We start from the raw sequence: 16,582 nt of genomic DNA, 5'->3' as shown, positions 1-16,582 counted from the left end.
TGTCTAATCAAAAACCTAGCCTATTCAAGGTTGTTATATGTTTTATTTTAAATGTATTGATATTTGCGTCTTGGGCTTGTCCTATATGATATGATTGTGCATGATTATCCTAGATATGTATATGTGCTAACCTGTTTGTTGATAAGCTCTAGAGTTTATAACTAAGACCTAATAGAAGTTTGAATATTCTAGGATATGGTGATAATGTTTCCATTATGATGATAAAATCTAGTGTTTACAACAAACCCTAGTAGAAGTTTGTCATTTATTTGAAACCTTATATTGTGTTGTGATTAGTTTTGATTGTTGTTATCTAAGTCTTAGTGTCTCATGCATGGAATCTAGGGTTTGCATTAAATTCTAGTATAAGTCTAACATGTGAATTCTAAAGTTGTTGGATGCATTGTAGAACTATACTTGTTTGAATTGCTTCTAGGGTTTGCAACATATTATAGTAGATTATGTCATATCTCTGGAGTAAATATGGAGACCCTAGATATAATAAAGATTGTTATCTTGATTGAGTTACTCAATGTCTTGTTGATGAAGTCTAAGGTTTATGGAAAAACCTTAGCAAGAAGTTTAAGTATAAAAGTACGTGTTGTTTGTGAACCTAACTGAGTTTAGTTATTTGATGTCTGAATTCTAATGCTTCCATTATTATATGATTATGATATAGTTAAGTTCATGCTTATATATATGTATATGGTGGTACTTTCTATCTAAGTTTTGAAAGTACCTAATCTTCAAGATGCTGAAGATATTCGTAAGTAAAGTTAATTTGGTTGATAATCATGATGAAGGAAGCTATATGAAGGATGATGATCAAGATGACTTTGATAAGAAGGATGGAAGCCATGAAATATTCTTCGATGTCATAAAAAGAAGTCAATATCCCCAAGTTAAGAGGGAGCCTAAAAAATAGTAAGAATGTATCTCCCAAGTTGAGAGGGAGGGCATATTATAGGCATGATCGATACCTTGAATAAATTGGAAAATGCATAATGAGGTACTACTAAAATAAGGAAAGAAATATTTGGTTATTGCATGTGAGGTAGGAAAGGAAGCTATATGATTGAGAAATATTTTTTCAAGATTTGTTTGGTCCTACCAAGATAAATTTTGAAGCAGCATCAAGATGTTTGAAGAACTTGAAGGTTTTTGTTTACTCATGAGTATTTGAAAGGTTGTTACTGATTGGGGTTGTGACTGTTCAAGTAAATCTCTTGAAGTTTTCTAAAAGCATGCTTGAGGTTAGAGAGATTTTTTGTGTTGAGGCATTGTGTGTGTAAAATTCTTGGGAGGACATCTAGCCGACATATGTGTTGATGTCTAGTTCCCAAAGTATTAGGGAGGGTTTCGTTGGTCATAGAGATCTGACCTTGAATTATGCACCTAGTTCCCTGGATTGATGGTTAGCAAGTAAGCCTAATGGTACCTTGGGAGACTGAAAGCTTTAGTCCATCTTAATCCCACCTGAATATATTTCCCTAGTCAGGAATTTAGTCTGTCGCATTGTAAGTTCCTAAACTATTCATGGTTCATGTGTTTTAAGAGCTTCCATGCACTTGTATATGTAAGTATGAATACCTCCCTAGTTAAGAGGGAGTGTTGAAGAATGTAACTAGGTTCAGTCTTCATGAAATATATTTATCAAAGAAAGAAAAATAATATATTATTATTATTATTATTAAAGCAGGGGTTTCATGCTCGGGTCATCATTTTTTAGATCAAAGTACCCATTGAGGACTTCTAGGATTTATACCGAATCATTAGAGTCATTTTCCATTTAAAGAGACCCTTCTTGGGTTTTTGAATAATGTAATTTTTATTATTATTGAGTCAAATAAGTTATTTTTCACCTCCACACCAAGTCAACCACAAGAAGCTCAAGTCGGCCTCAAACAGGGCAATTTAACATCACCAGAAGCTTATATATTGGAGTAGTTTGATTCATTTGGAGGACACTCACTCACAAATTCGATATCCGAGAGGAGCAGAAAAGGTGTGAAGTTGCAGAAGAAGGAGAAGAATTTCTAGAAGGTCGAAGTTTTTTTTGGGATAACTGTTGGGTCGAATGTTTTGCTAGCCTAACTATAGGGTCGAAGATTTTGCTGGCCTAATTGCTAGGTAGAAGTTTTGTTAGATCGAAGTTTTGTTGTTGCTACAAGTTATTGCTGCTAGGTGGAAGTTATTGCTGAAAGGGTTATCATCTACAAATGGAAGAAAGGGTTGACTTGGTCTGGAGGAAGTCTATGTTTAGGTAAAGAGTATTGGATTATCTTGTGAAACTACTAAGGAAGAGCTTTTTACTGGGTTTTCCCCTAGATAGGGGCCTTTCCTTGGCTTTCCACCTATATCTAATATCTATGATCTTTGTGTTATTTTTTTGGTAATTGATTGATGAACTAAGATAAAATAAGAACATAAGAAAACATAACAATATCACAATTAATTATCAATATAAAGAAAAACATTCTGCCTTTCTGATTTTCTAACAGTATCAAATCGTTATTATGACACGATGGTCCAATGATGTTTAAGGCCTCTAACAAGGTGGGTCGTAGGGATCTCCCTCCCTAGATTTCTTTATTCCATCTCCAACATCAAAATCTTAATAAGGGAAACACATGTTTAATGGGAAGGTACCGGTGGACACATCCCAAAGTGCTTCATTACAACCCCAATATTTTATACTTAAAGGAAGATTTCCCATATTATCTTTATTTCTAGCGGAACATGGAAGCCAAGGCACTTTCGTTGGCTAAAAATTTAATTCACTTTCTCCATTATGTCCCATTTGTGTATAGATTCAATGATAGCGGCTCCAAAATGGGGATTGTTACCTTATCATTACAAGTTTCCTTGTGTAAGGTCTAGACCCATCACGCTTTAATAATTCCTTCGACCCCTATTCTCCATCGTTGGAATTTAGTAGAAGTTCACAATGGTTTAGTTTTCCAGTCCTTAGCCCATCTCAATTTTATTTTCTTCAATAAACATGTTTGAGAACATGGTGGAATGACAACGAAGATCCTTTCAACCGTTCATGGAGACTAAGACTCTAACCCAACGGGTAGAAATAGAGGATACTTCGGCTGAATTGAAGGAGGATATTCTCTACCTCTTGGAAAGCGTTGTTGCACTAGAATTCTCTTCATCCACAATATATGGCAATTTAAATGGAGTGCATGCTCTGAGAACTTCCGTCTCTAGTGGAAAAAGAGCTTGTCACCCTTGCCATCTTGACGAGGGTGGTAGCAACATTGGGTGACTTCTCTCAGATTTTGAGCCTCTCTGGTTTTGTGGCTAGTACTATTTTCCCTCCTTATTTTATAACATGGATTTTTGTAAGTGTATCTTGTTGTTAGGGACCTACTGCAATATCTACAGATGTAATTTTTTTTATAATACTTGGAGCACTCCTTCACATACTAGTAAACTCTCAGTTTACTTTGACATAGATGTATTTGATGTAACTGAGATCCTATGTAAGGTTGTTGGGCCCTCTCCCACTCTTTTTTTTTAAGTCAATATATACATATTCATTCCTTTTAAAAAAAATACATTGAGTGTAGATGTTGTAACATTCTACTGGCACATCAACCCAAAAAAGAAGTCTCGTTAGAATACCCTAAAGGTGTACATATGCAAATACATCAACAACAATTAATTTTCAAAAAAATATGCCCAAAATATGGAGTGCCCTTGATAATAGTTGAAGGTATCATTTGAGTCTTGTTGTAAAGAATGAAATTAAAGCTTGAATAACCTAGTTTCGCATGAAAAAACAATATCTAAGGAGGCAATCTAAAATTCCTAGGAAGTTTATTATACTACTTAATGTCATGTAGTCCAAAAACTTTTAAAAAAAAATTATATAACCCGTAACATTCAACAAGAAGTGAAGTAAATTGTAAGAAAAACAGAGTGACATGGCAAGTATTTTCTCTCTAAAGTGGTGTTGTTGATAATGAGATGAGAGAGCTATGCAGGAACACTTATTTATTGATTATGCCCAAGGGCATTACTGATGTTGTTTGATTGTGCCTTCATAGATTTCTTAGATTTCCCATTGTCCTTTATCCAGTGCTTATCCTCTCATAGAATGTTCATCAACCTCTTGGTTATGTTCCCTATAGATGTGAGAGAAGGATAAATGAGAAAATGATCTTGTTTTTTAATGGCATTTTGATACAATTGGAGGAGGGTGTAGTTTTTTAGCTTGGATGTTCCTTGCATCCACTTGATCACTACCAAGAAGTCTCCATATATATGCACTTTAGAGATATTAGATAAGAAACAAGTTGCAGTAGTAATTTTAGTGCAAGAGATAAAGAAGAAATATGTGTTTGTCAGATAAATAATCCTATTGAGCCTACAAAAGAAGATTTTTGTTGTGATGCCCCATCAAAAAAATTCCACGATTTTTATTTCAAAATTTCCACTTTAGTGTTGATCTGGGAATGAGAGGATGGTTGATTTTTCAAAACATAAGTTAATAAGGCAAGACTATTAATAACCACTCTAATGAAGGATTGACCTTGTTCCTCCAAGATGGAGCTATTTCACTCTAGCCATGCCGGCACAGAAAATTAGGGGGAGCACTCTAATGTTTTTTGGGGGTTTCCTTCCTAGTCGGTCTTTTAGGCATTCATCCATTGAGTTCCCACAGCATGTATAGATGTTACCGATATATTTATGTATCTCTTCCCAAACTCAAATAGTAAAGGGGAAATCTATGAATAAATGTGGGATGTCTTCAACATTTTCCAAACATAGGGAGCACTTTCTAGGTCTACAAAGATATATTTTCAATAGAATCTCCCACGTTGGTGCTTTGTTTTTTAAGAGCACCCACATATTTTTTTTTTTTTTTAGCAGGCACATCTATTTCCAAATATTTTTAACCCACCAGGGGAGAGGGTGGGCAGTTGGTTGTTTTGAAATGGCTAGATATATAAATTTTGGGTTTTAGATACTCGAGGGGGCATAAGACTAGACTAGTGTAGGATTTAAACCTATATAGAAATTACCTGCAGACGAATTATAAAATATAGAAAATATACAATGGCAAGAAACACAAAACAAATACACAAAGATTTTCCCCTGGATCCCAAAACTGGGGCTACTGGATTGATTTTTCATTATTTTCCTTTCAATGTTACTGTTAGGGTCCTATAATAATAGGATTCATAATTTTGAATTGGCTATGGTTAGTCTTGTAATATTGTACATACTTTTGCTTTCTTCAAAATGTTTTCCCATATTAAAAATAAAAAATGTAAATAGGATGAGTCCTAAAAGAATAATCAAAGGACTAAAAGAAAGAAAAAGATCAAAAAAGTATAAGATATGAACCCCAAAAAAGAGATAAAAATAGATCATGAAAGTGTGCAAATTCAAATGCCACTACTTTTTACTTTACTTTGCAAAATAAGATTATGTGCAGCTTGTCAAAAATGCCACAATCCATGATGGTCAAATAGTTTAATCTTGATTCATTCATGCTTTAAATTTCATGTTAATAGATAGAGAAATAAAGATCTAGCCAAACTGTTTAATCTTGGCAAATCAGTAGTTAGGTAGAGAATAATAATGAGCTCATCAATTTAATCTGAGCCATTGGAAGTTATAAGGTTAGAATTAGATAGTTTGCTTATCAAAGAAAAAGAAATAAAGGGTCAGCAAGCTCAAATGCACCCAATGAATGAAGAGAAAATGCTAGGGTAAATAAAGGGTAGGTAGAAGAAGTTTTGCAAAGTGCACAAGGTTGTTATCTCAAATGCACCTTCATCATACTTCCTATGTTTCATGTGTAGGAGGAATTGTGAAAGAGAAAGGATGTCCACTGAAGCTTATTTACTAATTTCTCTTCATTTCACTAGACCCCCCACATACTTAGTTTATTAATTTCCCCTCATTATTCATTCATTACTTGTAAAAACCCCTTTCCCTTCATTTTGAGCTATTGTCCCTTTGTTTCACACATTTCCCTAGTGCGAAACACATTCCCATCACAAATAATACATTCCCCCCTTACTAATTTCCCTTAAAAACCCACTAAAATCATTTATCCTAAGTTATTTCCTAAAGTCCTGCTTAATAATTCCCCATGTTATAATTCCCCGACACCCTTTAACTCACCAAACCTTGGTGCATAGTTAAAACCTCCACCATATAAACCCATGGTCCCCACCTTTATTAACCGATTGCTTATATTAAAAATCTCGTGATTACTTTTCAAATTAATCACGTTTTCATTGTAATTAAACCTTGGGCCCCACCAACCACATCCCAACTCCTTCCGTGCAACTTCACCATGCGATATCCCTCCGATCTCCCACCTCCAGATCCAATGGCGCATATCAATATCGTGCAGATTCAAAATCTGACAGTTAATGGTCCAAAGGCACGCAAGATTCGCGGTTTTGGTCAGGCACTATTTTGTTACATGGAAACACCAGGTTATATTGCGTGCTCGTGAAAAATACGCCCCCACCCAAAAGCAGTGCGATATGGACTAAACTGCCTCCCCGCCTAAACGAAAACTGCCCACTATTCATTTGCCAATTCTCGCGCCAAAATGTAATTGTTATTGGTTAAAAGGCCGAAAAAGCCCCATTTTACTCTTTTCGCTCATTTTCGTTGCAAACCTCTGTTAACCAAATCCAATACCTTGCACCTCTGAGCAACCAATTTAACCTCTGCATCAAATTGAAGCAATAAATACACCATTAAATCCATAGTAACCTCTGCTGCTACCACAAAACCTTGTTTGCGCACCAAATTGTCTTTCTCTAGGTATTATTGAAAGAACCAAAATGACCCTGTAAATTTGAGCTATGCACAGTAATTATTAAAAGGTTAATTAATTAAATTAATTAAAAAACCTTGCTAAACTGAAGAAAAACTTATTGTGCATCTAAACCCCTTTTCTACAGATTGTAATTACCCTCCCCACTATTCCAAAGCTTCTGACCTTACTCCTAAAGCCACAGAAAAAGTAATTCCATTGAATAAACCAAATTATGGCTTCCCAAAGCTCTCTGGATGTAAGACCTCTGCAAACCCCTCACCTGGATATTGACCACCTCCCATTGGCCAACAGAGAATTTCAAATCAAGGACACTGCTTCCCCTAGCCACCTACTGAAACTCCACTACTGGAGTAAAGACAATTTTTTGAACTAGAATGATGACATTCACCTATGGGAATCAAATTTTCCCAAATACTGGTTCCCATAGGTACACCTATTCCTAGAAATCATCCACTTTTGGCAAGTTTGCTATGTTCCTAGTCAAAGAACCATAGTCTCCCCTGACCAATAGGTTTTATTCACTATTACTGCAGAGTCAATAAATTAAATGCTACAGATCCAGCCAGGCCCAAATGAGACCCCACTTTCCATTGAAGTCTTACTTGAACTCTACACCAAGCTAGACCTTCCTAAGAAAGCTCAGATCTTTCAGACTTTCATCATTGAAAAGTATCATACTCCAACAGATAGTCCTCCATATGCTGCCACCATTTTCTCTAAGAGAGGCAGACAAATTATAAACATGCTCTCTTGCATTCTAGGGTACACCACTGATGAACATGTGGATGAGGTTGTTCTTGCCTTCCTTTCTATATTTTTCCTAGGCAAGCGTCCTGTTACAGTTTACATCTTTTCTCAGTTCATAGTAGACAGAATCCATGAACAGTTTATTAGATTACCAAATGAGAGAGCATTCAAATACTCATAAGTCGTATTTCACATGTTACTATATTTTTAGTCAGAGAAAGTTTCCAGTCAGCATCCAAAAGTTAAACACCAACGAAAATCCAAGATCTTTCCTCTTTTAGACACCATTGATCCAAAGATATTCCATTGTTTTTTTCTTATAAAGAGTTCATTGATTCATTTGTTCATCCAGTTATAAACATGCTAACCATTAGCTATCAACCCAGGATAAGTGGGGATATTAAGAGAGTTTTACAGTTGGCTAAGAATAGTAGAGTGGGAGACTGGTATCTATACTAGGACCACATAGAAATCAGAATATATGTATGCCAACTCACTCCCTGCAAGCTACCCAAAAACCTCCCCATGAGGATATTTGCATTAGAATATTTCAAGCAAATCATAAACTCTAATGATGTTAATTTCCTGTCAACTAGGAAGAAGACTGAGTTTAAAATGAAAAACCAACTGGGCCCTTTTATTTGTAATAATAGGGAAGTTGGACAAGAGGTAGACAAAATCTTACAGCAGATGAACTTCAAGAGTAGTTTTATGTGGCAATATGACCCTAATGGAGTCATAAATAAACTAAGGCTCAAATTCAAGCTAAGTTTTTTCATACATGATCCCAGAACAGAAATTGAAAGATATTCCAACCAGTCAGAATGGTTGGAGAATACTTTAATAGATGTGTAGAATACTTTAATAGATGTGGAAAAGCAGATTGATACTAGTTCCTTTCTGCAAGTTCCAGCCCTACAAGAACAGATCAATATTACTCCCATTTTATAGAGTCCATCCAATGAGGATATAAATGTGAAAAGAACTACGGAAGAAGGTTCTAGCTCTGGGATGGACACTCCAGACGACAGGTTTGAGATTAGTTACAAGAAGAGGCCCAAGCTTAATCCTGTAACTGAGAAAGAAGACACCATTGAGACAGTGGAAATCACTAATACTGACACAATGGTGGGAAAGAGTAAAGGTCCAGCAGTTTCAGAAGAAACTCATCAGCCTTCTACCTCAAACACTCTAATCATTGAAAAACATCTTAGCAGTGAAGTCTCTTCATCTATAAAGCCGGTGGATAAAGAGAAAGATATAAAAGAGAAGTACAAGGAAATCAAGTTGAGGAATGAGGCATTAAACGCTGAAGCTTATGCCCAGTACTTCAAAGGAACACCCACCAATCAAAATAGGTTAATGTCAGCATTTGACATTAAGACTGGTAAGATGCAAATGACCTTTATGCAGCCTATAGTCCAGCAGCCCAGATCATCAGCAGACTATAGGAAAAAATATTTTGAAGTTTTGGCTAGGGATGTTCACCCTATTGACCAAATTGACTTCCATAAACAGGCCATTGAAATGATTTATTCCACCATGACTAACAAAGTAATGACTGTGCACAAACTTCAAAGCTCACTAGATAACATCACAACATAATTAAAGCTAGAAAAGGCATCCTCACAGGCCAAGGACAACAGAATCAAGTCACTGGAAGACTTGGTGATTGAAATTGGGTATAATCCCAGTGACATCAAGGCAGCAGAAAAACTGATAAAGAAGAAAAATGAGGATATTGCTGCTTTAAAGAAACAATTGAAGCTACCTCATTCAGAACATCCACAGACCAAGGAGGTCTTAGAAAGCCAAACCTAGCATGAGGAAATGATGGATCTCATTCTTCAATTAAATGATCAATTGAAAGAAATGGAGAAGGAATTGGACAATTTAATACAGTTGAAACAAGCCAGCCTTGAGACAACCACTGCCACTACTATTCCCATAGTCACTACAGCAGTTCCATCAACTTTGGCAGCTTCATTGGCCCCCACAGCTCCATTAGCTACAACACTTCCAGTTGCAATAGCATCTACATCAGCAACAGGTTCAACAACAACAGCAACTCAACCAAGTGATGAGGCAAGTAAATTGGTCAAAGCCATGGAGGACATGTCCATTCAAACCACAGAAATAAATAAACTCAAAGAAAAGATAACAAGTATGGAGGATGAGAAGAAAGTGGCTCAGATTATGCACAAAAATGAAGTACAAAAGTAAAACAGGCTGACAGAGAGAATAAAAAACTTGGAAAAAGAATTGACATTAAAGGAGCCACTTGCCCAAGCAAAAGAACAACTATGGGCCAATATCATTGACTATGTCAATGATATTTGGCCATTTATACAAGTCATCTTTAAACAAAATGATTTATTCAAAGAGGCTACTGAAGCAATTCAAAGAGTTAAGGCTGAACTTGGAGACATGCCAGAAGAAGCCACCAGAATAATCCAATTCCTTAACTCTAAAAATAAATATGAATTGCAGGAGTTGGACATAGCTGATAGGACTGGCACTATACTAGAGGTGAAGAAAGTGCTCACCAAGAGGAACTTAATGATGCAGCTTGAGGACAAATGCCAAACCATGGAGCTGGCTATAGGCAGGTTCATGGTTAAATTTGATGCTTTGAGGCAGAAAGGTCTACCAAATCCCTTGGTAATAAATGACAGGTTAATGCCACATGAAGACTACAACAGGAAAATCAGAGAAGTGGCAAGAGATCAAGCCAATAATTCCTCTATGAAAGGGATGCCTATAGGAAAGGTTTTGTACCAGACATTTGAGAACCTATTTTACCTCCAACATGAGGTAAAACACCTTTTTGTGAACAAGCCCACCTTTGCAAAATACACAGAAGCAGATGAAGTCTACAGAAGAATGGTAAATATCAAATTACCAGATACAGAGACTTGGGAAAAATTAAATGATCTACTGTGAAATTGCAAAGTAAAAGTGAATACAGATCAGTAAAAGAAAAGAAACAGGTTAGCCTAGTCAAAGAGTATCAGATGAAAGAGTATTAGTTAAAATGGAAAAGTAAAAAGAACAGTCAACGTGGAAGACCAACATGAAAGGAGAAAAAACAGAAAAAGATCAAAGCATAAGACAGCAGAGCCAAATAAACAGGGACAGATTGCAGTAGTTGAATATCTGTCTCCGCCTTCTTGCATGAAGATTTCTTTTTCCTAGAATAATTCCCAAAACAGTTTGGGATATTTGTAATAAGTTTTTGTATAAATATTTCATAATTCAAAGTATAGTGGGTGGATTTCTTGACATTACTATAGTTGTATTGAGCTTAAACCTGAGGGTTCACTGTACCAAATTTTCAAGTCAACAGACTGGACTAAGTAATAAGGACAATGCATTATAGGATTCATGTGTTAGGCCACTTCAGTGAAGTATTTTATGTTTGTCAATTTGTTAATCTTCTTAAGTGTTTCACATACTTGCATGTTTTCTAAATTTGAATGAAATAACTGGAAATTTATTACAGAATTTTTTTAAGTACACTCTGTCTTGAACAGTTAATCATTTTAATGTTTTCTTCTGATATCCAGAGTAGGGAATCCTTCATTGCTCCCTAGTTTCGATTGACCCCTACCATTTCTCTCATAATCTGGTTTGAGGAACCCTTAATTGCTTCTTGGATCCGATTGAAAACCACTTCACCATCCAGCCTAAAAGATCTGAATTTACTCAGCTACCTTACCCTGTAAACACTATATTTAGAACTTGATTCAGTCCTGTTTTCTTGACACTTGACCCCATAGCCCAATGGTAAAAGACAATCCCTCTATCCATCTAAGTCAGTGATTCCACCACCCACTCAAAATGAAAACCCAACCAAAGCTTAAATAACTAGCCTAAAATCAATTAACTAAACAAAATTAAATCATAAAGAGAGAGCCCTCTCTGAGCATTAGGAAAGCTAGATCCTGATCTCAAAAGTAGGTTTGTGGTTACCTCTATTATTTCTTTCATAACAACTCTAGGAAAATTTTAGAGTGATAACAGTTACGATACATATATATACATGTCGAAGCATTCATAAACCCCAATCCATTAACCCTAGATTAGAATATATTGGTAGTTCCCTTGACCGGATCTACAAAATAGCATAGGAAGAAAACCATCATGCTCAAAACCATGTGCAAAGCCGATGCCCAAATCCATAGGTAGGTCCACCCACCTAATATTGGGTCCACTAAAATTTTCTCGGGGAGTTTCCCCGGACCCCATACAGAGGGGATACCACCCCCCTACAAACCCCTTGATAGGGGTGGCTGCCACCCCCCTGTGACCCCACTTCTACACCCACCGCAGCAAAGGGGCAAATTCGGCCCCCCCTCTAACTCCCCTGCTTCACACGTGGGGCTAGTCGTGGAAAGAATATAACACACACCCAACAACCAGAGTATCCCCGATAGGCGAGAGAGAGACTATATTTTGATGAAGGGAGACAGGATACCTATTCCATTCATCATCCAGGGCCCTCTCCAGGAGTAAGCATGTTTCTGTCTTTCAAATGAACCCAATCTAAGAAAACATCTAATATAAGAAGAATATTCCATGAGTGCAAAATACTTGAATGCGATGATAAAAAATTATATTTGAATATCCACTTCCTATCCAAGGGTCTTTCCCAACTAGAAACTTTGTACCATGCCCATTCTTCCATCAGAGGCATTGTCGAATGAAAGTTGTATATTTTTTTATAGCTTTCCAAACTAAATATCCAAAAGGTGAGGATCTTCTTAGAGCTCTGATCCAATCTAGAATGATATAGTAAGATATATATTTCTTTGTTCTAATTTGGGCCTAGAGCCCATAACCCTAAATTCGTTTCCAAACCCCCTTAGCAGTGAGCACTTTTGAAAACCAGATAAAAAAAAAATAACCCCGTCCTCCAAGTTTCTTTGGGAGGTCAATGGAGGACAATTATGTAAGAGAAAAGGGTCGATAATCCTATTTATTAACCCAGTTAAGGTATATTAAGGATATTTTCTTGATTTTAGGTCGAATCCCCAAGGGGGCCCATGTGAGTGAAGCCCAGTATACAAGGATAGCCTCAATCAAAGCCTTATAGAATACTAGCTTGATAGCTCTAAATAGCCATCTATTACACAAATTCCTAATTCTGAGTTCCATTGTTGCAATGAGACAATCCCAATCCTTTTTCCTGTAGATATTTGACTTTAGAAATAAAACCATATATTTTATAGTATCACACTGTTGTACTATGTAACAACCCCCCCATTTATATATAGTAATAGCTAATATTAAACATATAAATGGGGACCCTTTTTTTAAATTCTTAGTCTTTGAAAAATAAATCCTAACTCTAAGAAATTGCCTTGAAAACTCAAACAACCCATGCAATGCAGCATTGTCCCTTCCTCCACCGCTAATTAAGTGGGGTCCACATTTGGCCCACGTTCCCAACTTCGCGCATGTTTGCTCCGCACAACCACCTCTATACAACTTCCTTCGCACATATTCCTCTACATTACTACCTTCACACCCGCTTCCTCCCCACTACTACTCTGCACTTCTTCCTCCACACATACTTTGGGCTAGGCTCCACTAGTGCTAGTAGATATGATACATCCTACCCTTCCAACCCACCCTACTTGCTTGTGAATGATTCCTACAATTAGTGTTGTTCCACAGTGAAAGCTCCACCACCACTCCTGTATGATATTTATTATTAACCTATTAAATGTTGAAGAGATTTCATGCTCGACAATGAAAATTTCCAATTTATTTGTTCTTCAAACTGAGTTCTCTTATTATAATTTTTTGTCTCAATTTGAATTGCATTGATTTACCTATTCCCCCTATACTTATAAATACATATGATTCAAGATGGGGTATCTATATCCTTCCCCTCCTACGGTTAACTACATGTATCCACCTATAGTTCGCATTGATGCTTTTGCTTTTAGCGCTAGTACAAACACATATGGGTTAGGTAAGGCTATTCCATTGTCATATATGGATATCACCCCATAAAAATTATGAAATTATTATAAAGGATACCCAAGAATCGAAATGAATTGAATTAATTGTGCTGGGGAACATCCATATTTTGACTAATAGCTTGGTGAGTCAGGAGATAATTACGCACATCCAATGTCAACATGAAAGGAATAAAATAGAGATGTTTGGGCAATGTTTTCCCTAATGCAAACAGTCAATAATAGAAAAAAGAGTTCGGGTGATCCCACTATGGTCTACCCAATGCCAATGACAAGCATTTCAAATAGATGGCGTCTAGGTGAAACTTGCAAGTCTTGAACAATTTTGGCAGAACAATTATTATACTAATAAGACTCGTTGAGTATGAAAATACCCGACATGTCAAGTCAACTCGTCAGCATGAAAAAACTTCTAGATATTTTCTACAAAAGTAGCCAAATTTGGTTAAGTTTGGAGTTATTGCTGAGTCTATTGATCTTCTTAAAGACAACCCCGGGATTGAGGAGAAGGGTAAGTACCTATGACATCTTAATGTATCTCAAGGATAGATTTGTTCTGCTTAATAATTTGAGATAAAATCACTGAATATGATTCAATTACTCTTCTCAAAGGTGAAACTCAATTTACACATGGGTATAATTTTGTTCCAAAGAATTAATGTTCAGTTATGGTGGCCTACACACATAGAGTGTAGTTTCATTGGTCGTTGTAGTATAGGTGAAGATAAGAAATATAAGAAAGAAACCCAATGCATAGAGTTGGAAAGACACACAATCCTATTCACTAAATCCCAGTAGAATCATGAACAAGATAAAGGAAATGAGGTTCAGAAACCATGGCGCGCATTTTAAGGCCTTCAATCCCACACATTATAGGTATCATTTGTTGTAACATGGCATAGGTAAATCTATTATGTAAGATTGTATTCCAACAACTACAATTACACAATTTCTGAGTGGAAAGAAACACATATGAAATGACGAACATAGACAAAATCACATACTCCACATCTTAGTGCTCGAAATCACCAAATACTTCTTCATTAATATTCAAGAAAAACATACATCTGATAAGCTCCAAAAAAAATTGAAGAACTTGTAGAAAAAATACATCCTTTGGAATAGAAATCAAACCCCTCCTAATGAGATATTCATCCCTTTTATAAGGAGAGATAAGAAAAGAACAGTTACAAAAATATATGGAATGCTACAATTGTCTAAACTACACAATTGTCTGAGCATGCGACTAGCCTAGCTGTCCTAATTATTACATAACAGACTTGATTCTTTTCTTCAAAATGAAATATTAACAAACTTGCATAAATGACACGAATGTGTCATTATTTCCTAAACAAAATATCTTCATCGCTGACTTCCTTGATCTCTTAAAGCAGACCCAAGCATCATTACTCGGTTTCGTCGTGGGTTGGTGAACTGCCCATGCTTCTGCCATTTTATTTGTTCCATGTCTACTTGTTAATCTAACTGACGTTTTCTCCCTCTAATTGCTTGAATCGACCCTTTTTATAGTTGGCCCCTCCTATAGATGCTTCCTTCCACCCATCAAGATGAAAATCATTCTAAAAGTCGCAATGGAGAGGCTTTAGTGTAGCAGAGGAAATACATAGGAAACAATCACAAAACGGCTCCATAGGCTCTTTTATCTTCGTACGGTCCCACGACACAGGGCCCCGTAACTCTTTAGAAATTCAACAAAAAATATTTGTGGACTTCGGGATCTTCTGTATGGCCCACATAACTTTAACAAAGGAAAATATTGCCAATCGCACCCACTCTTCGTGAGGGATCCACAAGTTCGTCACTTAATAGATCTAGGGAATGCAAATTTTTTTCCATTGCCATCACTCGAGGATCCCTAGTCCCCTGGTCCCATGGTATTTTTGAAATGAAATTATAAATAGCTACATGATTCCAAGATTCTGAGATTTCTCCACTATTATTCCCTCAACCCTGACACTCTAATTAAATTCAATTTAAAATATGTTACATGGTTTCGAGTTTCTGACCTCCTGAGTTAAATCTTCATCATGGGATTTTGTTAACAATTGGTCCTGGGTGATGGAAAAACCTTCTTTCTACTAATGGATCTCTAGTGCCTAACATCTTTTTAAAATAACTCATGGGATCTTCCCTTTCAGATTTTCGGTCCATATTTCTGTTACGGGGTTTCGACAATAGGTAATTGACAAAACCATGGTCCCCTAGTCCTCAGAGCCTTTGGGAATTCATTTTCTAATGAGCTACAAGATTCACGATTTTAGGATTTTGGGTTTTAAGGATTTCTTGTTTATGTGTTATGATGGTTCGGAAAGTCATGTTTAGTCACCTTTTTTGGAAAATTATGTGTGGCATGTGATGATGATTTAAGAGAATGGGTTTACCTAAAAGATGATGCAGCCTACAACATTCTATAAGGGAACGAATTTCTGAGAGAAATAAAATTTATTATTGAGTTTATACCATTATGCTTAAATAGTCCCTTGTAATTTGTATATGGTTCCAACGTCCTTTTGCTCATAAATAAGCTTTCATATGGTCTCACAGAAACTCAATGCCTGGTGTCAGCTTTGCGTAGCCAATGGCCACGGAATGTAGTACGTGATATTCCTTGTACTGATTGCAGTTTCAAAATGCTTTGTTCGCAATGAAATTTCACTTTGTATTCAACATCAAGTCCGCGGGTTTCTCATTCAACTCTCAAATAATCACCCTACTAACAATGGAAGCCATCAATCAATGTTGACATTATATCAGAAGCGGCGGAAAATGTCTGACCATAGTTCCATCCTCTAAGCTTGGATACATGTTGAAGTTACTAGTAAAAGCTCAAAATTTTTAGTTGTTCAGAGGGGGTCTTTGCTCCATGATTCTCGCATAGCCTTCTAGGTTCTAAATATATCATTTTTGAATCATATTTACTAGCTACTAGAACACTAATTCAATAGAATATGGAAAGAAAAGTGTCTCGAAAATATAACCATATCATATTGATTGAAGATACTCCAAC

The sequence above is a fragment of the Pinus tabuliformis genome, chromosome 8 (genome assembly GCF_031772625.1).
Source record: "Pinus tabuliformis cultivar Carrire ecotype Pingquan chromosome 8, CPIR1, whole genome shotgun sequence".
NCBI lineage: Eukaryota > Viridiplantae > Streptophyta > Pinopsida > Pinales > Pinaceae > Pinus > Pinus tabuliformis.
The sequence above is the reverse complement of the archived record's forward strand: the minus strand, read 5'-3'. Positions refer to the sequence as shown.